Source organism: Glandiceps talaboti, chromosome 5 (genome assembly GCF_964340395.1).
Source record: "Glandiceps talaboti chromosome 5, keGlaTala1.1, whole genome shotgun sequence".
NCBI classification, from domain to species: domain Eukaryota; kingdom Metazoa; phylum Hemichordata; class Enteropneusta; family Spengelidae; genus Glandiceps; species Glandiceps talaboti.
Genome location: NC_135553.1, coordinates 10619820 through 10627916, shown reverse-complemented (window position 1 = coordinate 10627916; position 8097 = coordinate 10619820). Strand labels below are relative to the sequence as shown.

At 36.8% G+C, this 8097-nt stretch overlaps 1 long non-coding RNA gene across 1 annotated transcript; it reads right to left on the bottom strand.

Moving 5' to 3' along the window:
• Positions 1-2662: 2662 nt before the first annotated feature.
• LOC144435695 (uncharacterized) lies at positions 2663-4711 on the bottom strand. Its single transcript, XR_013480901.1, has 3 exons — positions 4633-4711; positions 3866-4037; positions 2663-3478 (listed from the first exon to the last, which is right to left on the bottom strand). It is a non-coding gene; the product is annotated as an uncharacterized LOC144435695 (long non-coding RNA).
• Positions 4712-8097: the final 3386 nt, after the last annotated feature.

Here is an 8097-nt window from a genome sequence, read left to right as displayed (position 1 = left end):
TAGACATGTAGGGTCTACGGTTCATCGTAATGTTATTTATATAACTGTGTGTTAGGCCTATAGATATGGTCAAACAGTCATTATTGGCCATTAAAAAACACTTTATATCAACCACAATAGCCCTCTTCTAGATCCTAGCTTAGACTTGTCATGTTCATTATCATGTACTCCCATTTAATAGACTGGCCTAAACAGTGTTGTCAAGCCTCTGGGCCTAAACCTCTCAATTAACCAACTCTGCACATTGCGATGGATTTCATTATTTCTGTAAAGGCACAGTCTGGATTACGATTAAAATCTAGGTGAGAAAACCAGTTGTCTGCCACAGCTGGAAACATTAGACTATAATTTATCAAATATGTTGTGTTATTCATCCAGCCCTACCTATCAGGCTTCTAAACCTGGTAGGTGGTAGCTGATGATGTGGCATGAATGTCGTATCTTCATGATCTTACAGGTTATAGAAACATTTGGTCCAAACAAAAGAATGAACCCACCCAAATCCTCATGGCTCCACTGATAAGATAACACTATTGTGCAAGAACCTGGGATTGAAACATTGGCCTTTAAACAGCAGGTTACAGTAAATGGCTAATAAATGGAAGTTGGCCTACCAAAATGCAAAATACAATGAAATATAATAATTAGCAATAAAAATCCAATTCTTTCAATTAATTTTCTATTTATAGTTTAATTAGGGTTTTTTTCTATTTGTTTATTGCACAGCTGGCATGAGTACCCTAAAACTTGCTGGTGGGATCCTGCTGCCCAATTAAGACAACATTAGAAATAACACAATGAGAATAAAATGAGTGCAATTACCATGACCAATTAGGTGACAACTGAAACTATTGTTAAAAACCATTATTACTTGCGCTCTGTTATGGAAGAAAATGTACTTGCTGTAACCTGTTACATTCTTGCCATCTCTGAAAAAACAATGTGCCTTGTCGGTGTCTGTGTGTGCTTGTGTCAGGAATGTGAATGTATCAGGGATGTTCAATACATCCATGGTCTGTGCAGTGTGTGTGTGTGTGTGTGTGTGTGTGTGTGTGTGTGTGTGTGTGTGTGTGTGTGTGTGTGTGTGTCAATACATGGATGTATTAGGGAGATCCATGCCTCTACTGTCTATGATCATGGAAGTACTAGTACCACCCACTTCCATGCTACGATCTAACAACAGTGAGTACTGCGGCCATATACATAAAACGACAGTGACAAGGCCACGGTGACAGGGACAAAATCACTTCATTGCAGCTGTCGAAAATGGCCACGGTTGGTTACAATGTCACACAATTACCATATAGGCATGTTTACTGTGTTTGTTCTAGCCGCTTACTGATCGTGACGTCACCGCGATCATAAAGCAAATCGACACGCCCTTCTGTTTCAATTTGAATCTATTTGTATTTATGTGGGGTGAATGTCATAAAACCACACACCGTTGTTACCAAAATAATTGACAAGTTTGCAGAGATATTTTGCGATTCACATTCCTCCAAATTATTTTCTTTAAAATAACTGACAGTTAAATAACGCGATTCTACCATCTATAAACCCGTCATTTGTCTTCCGGGTTCAAAATCGTTTCAAGGCGAGACCTTGAAAACAAATTAGGTATATCTGTAGTCAAACTATGTCCTGCATCGACTGATCTTTACCTGTATGTGCATATACTATGGGTGAATCAAGGCGATGATGTTCCTGCCGTCGGCCAATATTTCAGTTGTTTAATATCTAGGTATTTAGAGAGTTTCCTCAGAAATGCAGTTTTCTCCATCAACTTACGCCATTATACTCTGGTGTGTATTTGTATTGTCAATATTTCAACCGTCAGGTGACCCCTACACGTCAGCATTCATGATGGCGCTTTTTCTTACCTTGCTGTCAGGTCGCTCAAATAACATAAGTATACAATACATAAATAATAGGCGCGGTTAGACTTCCCGGCTTTTACAATGCAAGTTCGGGCACGTCGCTTCATGGATGAATGTACTCCCGCTCTTTTTAAAACCACGACTCGTTTTACTCTAATTCGTTGCTCGTATAATATGTAACAACATTTGCTGAAACAAAATGTTGTTTTAACCACCCGGCACAAAACTAGCTGCGTGTGTTTGGACTGTTTTCATACATGTAAATAAATATGAATATGTAATAATGTATGGCCTACTGTCTCTTGCAGAGTGAAACAGATGTTAAAATCAATTGACATATACACTCGCTAAAACTGCAGAGCAACACCGTTGATACTTTTAATTGCGTGCAATAATGAAAGATTCTCTTTCAAATTTGTAGTGAGGGAGTTCTCTACGTGTATGCAGCCTCAAGTTAGTTGGAATGAAAGATTCCATTTCGAGGACACCACAAGGTGTTCAAAAACGAGTCTTTTGTTTTTCACAAACTTTGAGAGTTCAGGAAAGTTAGACAGTAACCAGAGGCTTATATTGACCTCACTTTACCTTCTAGGTATTTTGAAATGTTGGGTGTCCATAATGTTGTTTGTTTGTATTTTTTTTTAACTTTCGGTCATCGCTTTTCTTTCCCATAACACACCAAAAGACTTTGAAGCCACTCCTTCATTTTCAAATCGCCAATCTCACTCACATCCACCCACCCACCCACTCACTCAATAACTATGCATCCACACAATCACTGGTTTGTATTTTTCTGGATTTTATTTTCTATTCAGTATTCAGTATCAAAACTTGGTGATTAGGCTACTTTGAAATCCCATTCAGTGGATTACAGACAATTAAAAGTGTTTGTTTTGTTATTTGCATAATATAAATACAGCATTGTATTAATTTTTTTATAACTATGTAGGCACTACGCTAGTTTTGTACCCCAGCCTCGGCTTAGTGTGAATATCAGACATTTTCTGTGACTAAATATCACAAATAGTAATCTGGAAAATTAGCAAATTTGCTATCCACAATACATTCTTAAAATTGTGTACATTTTCATTAAATTTCCCTGTTTGAGGTAATTGTATTTTGAGCCAAAACGAATAGATATAAAAAGTAGCCTAATATACATACAGATAGGATATACAGATAAAAATCCTCGCCTATATAAAAACTGAAGAAAAAATATGAAGGCTGCATCATGCAAACTAGGACAAGTAAACATCTCTAAGAAAACTTTAAATAACTTTCAGCAACAGAGGGCACAGACAAGATCTGCATTAAAATTGAAGCATGTCCAATCATAACATTTTTCATAACTAAAATGGTTGCAATGAAACATCTCTTTTCTCAGCTGCAAGTGAATTGAGATGTGTGTGTCTTGTTTTTCCTGGCAAGGAACTTTTCATGGTGTCACCAATATTCAGGTTTTCATTCCGTTTTGTTTTCACTTCTCAGGTGCCAGTGTAAGTTGGGAGCTACCGTGAAGGTGTGTTGAATGTATATTCTTCGTCTACGCCTTCTGCTGCAAGTCGTAAAAAATACTCTGATCTTGGAATAATTTACTTCTTCTGCAAACGAAAAGGAAAGATGTAGTTAGTACTTGTAAAACATTTTGATGCAAGGTCGGACAAGTGCATGAACACAGGTCACTGGCAGTGTCCACCTCCTTCCTGCTGGAACGTTAACTGACAAATTGAAAACAAAGTTGACCTTCATTCGGCCAAAAAAGTGCAGACACATCGACTGCTTTCTGTTCAGGGTAAACCTTGCATTGCAGTATCTGAAGGTCAAAAACGTGACAAATATCAAGAAGTGTTGCTATCTTTTTTAAAAACTATAGTTCCCTCACTAACATCCATGTTTTACGACTAGATCTTGCTCGGGCGTATGACCAGTGTAAACTTGGGCGGAAACGTTGCTTTGTGGGAGAAAATCGATCGTAGTTCTCTTTTTACCTTGGCCTTTCCTCCTTTCTTTGCTGATGTCTTCAGCCTCTTAACTTGTTTCTTGGCTTTGGGTTTCTTTGCTGCTGGTTTCTTTGCTGGCTTCTTCGCTGCCTTCTTGGCTGGCTTCTTGGCTGGTTTAGCGGCGGCCTTAGCTTTTGCCATTTTGTGCAGTATGCGATTGCTGTTCAACGAAACAAAGACAGAAAAAGGTCAACAAATCATTCCATGCGTTTGAAAATCCCTCCTATAAAATGTTCAAATTGATGATAATGTTTGCAGTTATTAAATGTGTAGCTAAAATTGCAACTGTCATTAGTGTAGAGGGACCACAACAGTCTCCAAACAAACTTCTGGTATCGGTTTTGTAGCAAACGGAACAAAGGCCGTTGCCAATCTATGTCAATATTTAGCTAAATTTTGTACCAAAATTTTATCTACGCAAAATGCGCCGTCATAGAAACAGTTAAGAGTGTGTTTATAACATTATAAGATATAATTTGCGAAAGCAACGCATGAACCCTACCGAGACAAACCTTTGTAAAAAAAAATAACTGTACAGGAAATTGAGAACGTTACCAACAAAAAATTTGAAATTTCAAAAATCCAATTTGGACCAGTAGTATTTTCCCTCCCATTTGAATGGTTACAACACATATATCAAATGCATATGCAATGTATTCGTGGACAACAACATATTCGTACACTCATGACATTTAACACATTTTTCAAAAATGTTAAATATTAAGATCTGGTCGCACAATAGCAAAAAGAATTACCTGGTCACAAGGAAAAATTTCGTTCCAAATGTTAACGGCTTCTCTAGTTAACCGCGAATGATGGCGTCTTGTTTAGTACACAAAGATTTGTATGCAAGGTCAGTAGGCGTGGCTTAAGTGACAGGCATCGAAATTCAGAAGTCTATTGGTTGATTTCGTATTCAATTGTTTTGACCAGTACAAAATGAAATAAATTAATAAATAATGAGCGTCACTTCGATGAATGGCACCGTGGGCTGTTGTTGAGGCTCCGATGCTAATGGAGAAGCTCGATCAATGAAGCGATTCGTCCTCAAGTGAGGTTATGGGAACCGGGTATGGGAATTACTGCGTAGCTCTTCAGTAACTATCCAAATTCTACCTGTTCCGTCGGACAGAAGAGTGCACAGATAAAATATCAACATATATATTAAAATTAAATTATTTTTTCCCGAAATTTAACCGCTGTACTATTTACACAAGGATGATTTTCTTATCTCTGATACGCGTTTGTGCGATTTCGTTGTTGTACACTTTATAGTCTAGTAGAGTTCTAAACTGGTACAGTACTACGTATTAACAACTTCATTACTTCATTACTAATACAATAATAATGGTATTAGTAATGAAGTTTTTAAAACGTAATACTGTACCGCTTTAGAACTCTAGACTATACATTTTTCAATACAGGCGATATCAACAACCCGAGAAAAAAAATTCACAACTACATTTCACTTACGAATTATTGAAGTACATCAACCTAGCCCATATTCGTTGTAAACGTCATTCAAAGTCACTTTCGGAAGAGAAAATATTTTATTTTATATAAATAACAAGATCATATTTTTATTTTCATATCCAGAGTATAAAAATACTGTTGACTCGTCAATTTTCCCTTTCTAAGTCGTAATTCGGTACTCCCATATCAACTTGGGAGTTTTCTGAGATAAATAAAGAGCGATTTTTAAAACAATTGAACGTAGTCAAGGTTACCATTATACTATTCTTTCAAGGTTTATAACAACTGACAAGTTAAATAGTTGAATTTATTTAAATTGCAATCGATACATATTGTATTCCCTAATATGGTGCGTAGACAGAACAATGCAACGAACGCGTCCCAGTCTTACATTTTGAACAAACCGTAACGATTTTTGTTTTGTTGTCATGGTACCACCCTGAGCAACGGAAAGTGGGTTTGGCTTAATGCCAGATTAGAGACGCGATTACATGTATATACGTTCATCTCGAAGTGCTGTCTGTAATACGAATAACACTCACTCGTTCAAATTTATGGCCCTGTTGAAAGATAATACTCAGTCTCCCCCGTATGCCCTTTCGTTCAAACTTTATTCTATGAAAATGAATAATTGCCCATCAAAACTTTTTAACAAATAAAATATAAGATCATGTTACTTTTTGTCGTTTCCATCGTCCAGATGACTCTGAAATTGTGTCCAACCCCTCTTTTTCTTTTTTCGTAATTTTTACTTTAGACTACATAGCATTACACATACATACATACATACATACATACATACATACATACATACATACATACATACATACATACATACATACATACATACATACATACATACATACATACATACATACATACATACATACATATATGTTTGTAGCTAATGACTATACATGTGATTCATCCATTTGTATGTGTGTGTGTGTGTGTGTGTGTGTGTGTGTGTGTGTGTGTGTGTGTGTGTGTGTGTGTGTTTCTCTATGCCTATCTTCTCGTATTGAAGGTTCATATGTATGTGCTTCTTCTCACCAACTTCTTTAAGTACCGGCATATATGCTTAACCACGTACCCATTACTTTTTTATACATTTGTCCACGGTTCTACTATTTACTTACTAGTAGTAGCTTCAGAAAATTAATACATCATCAACAAAACAACAATCTAGTATCACCTTGCATTGTATATTGCCCTCAATTTGTTTGTTTTTTTACTGTGGCTCAAAGAATTACCTATAAATATATATTGTATTGTGTTATTTCATGGACACCGACAAGAGAAAATAGCAGGATTCACTTATGATGCCCGAAAGGGAAAAAAGAATGACACATTTATAACCATAGACAGTGGATGGTGATTGTGTATCGTATATAACTAGTGATAAAAGTAAGTACATGTAAATATATTCTTCCCCCATTCATATTATACTGTAGACCCTCCACCCATCGTGGAGGGGCTATGGCTGTCTACAGGACACGTTATCAGTTTAGTAGGTTTTCTTACAAATAAATGTTTGTTTTCAATAAAATGTATACTATCTTTCAAAGGTCTGAACAAAACTACCAGTATGTTTCAAAAACGGTGACATGTATATTGATCTTTTGATCTATTTGTTGACAATCATATAAACGTATGTAAAACATGTGACTTCTTGATGTAAGGTTAACCCAAGATAAAACACACATACATGTAAAGTAGTATATCGTTGTACAACATGTAACGGTGACTGCCCCTGACATTCAACCATTAGGCATAGGAGATGTACTAGTACCTCGTATTACACAATGTAAATTCTCCGTTCGTTTCTTCAGTTACCATGTGAACATATGGGCGTTGTGACCACGCGTACAAGAATGTACTTGACACGGTGGCCATCAGTTATCTTAAAAGTGTGTTTTCGGAAAATACATACCATGTGAATTTGCGCATTTCGTTGTAACACATACATTAACATCGGGATGTTTTTTTGGTCTCAGACAAGTGCACTAGTCTGCAGTTAAGTGAATGCAGTGTTGCAGTGTACGTTTTCCTGCTATAATGCCACTCAAGTTTTTACTAGACTGGTTGTTTCTTTAAAAATAATCTGAGTTGAACAGTAACTAGATTATGATTCTGATATTTCTGATGTTGCATTATATGAATACATTGACTCGAATTGAAACCCTATAAATTGAAGGAATTCGGTAATAGACCACAGAGTAATGTGGATGATGTAATTGAGTGACATGTAGGTAGGTAGGTAGGTAGGTAGGTAGGTAGGTAGGTAGAGAGAGAGAGAGAGAGAGAGAGAGAGAGAGAGAGAGAGAGAGAGAGAGAGAGAGAGAGAGAGAGAGAGAGAGAGAGAGAGAGAGAGAAAGAGAGACAGACAGACAGACAGACAGACAGACAGACAGACAGACAGACAGACAGACAGACAGACAGACAGACAGACAGACAGACAGACAGACAGAGGCAGAGAGAGAGCGACGAAAAGCATAGGATCTGGGGAATTGATTTTCAATAGTGTATGATGTATTAATACCGGTAAACTATTTGCACGGGGGGGGGGGGGTAATGGAGTGATTATTTATGCATAAGATCTGAAGAATTAATTTCAATAAACAGTGGTAGAAATTGTAAACTACATTATTCATGTACATTTCTTTGTTGTTGTAAACCAAAATTAAGCCTGTGTACCCCTGTGATGTAACGCGTGATAATCTCCGATTATACTTTTAGATTCTACA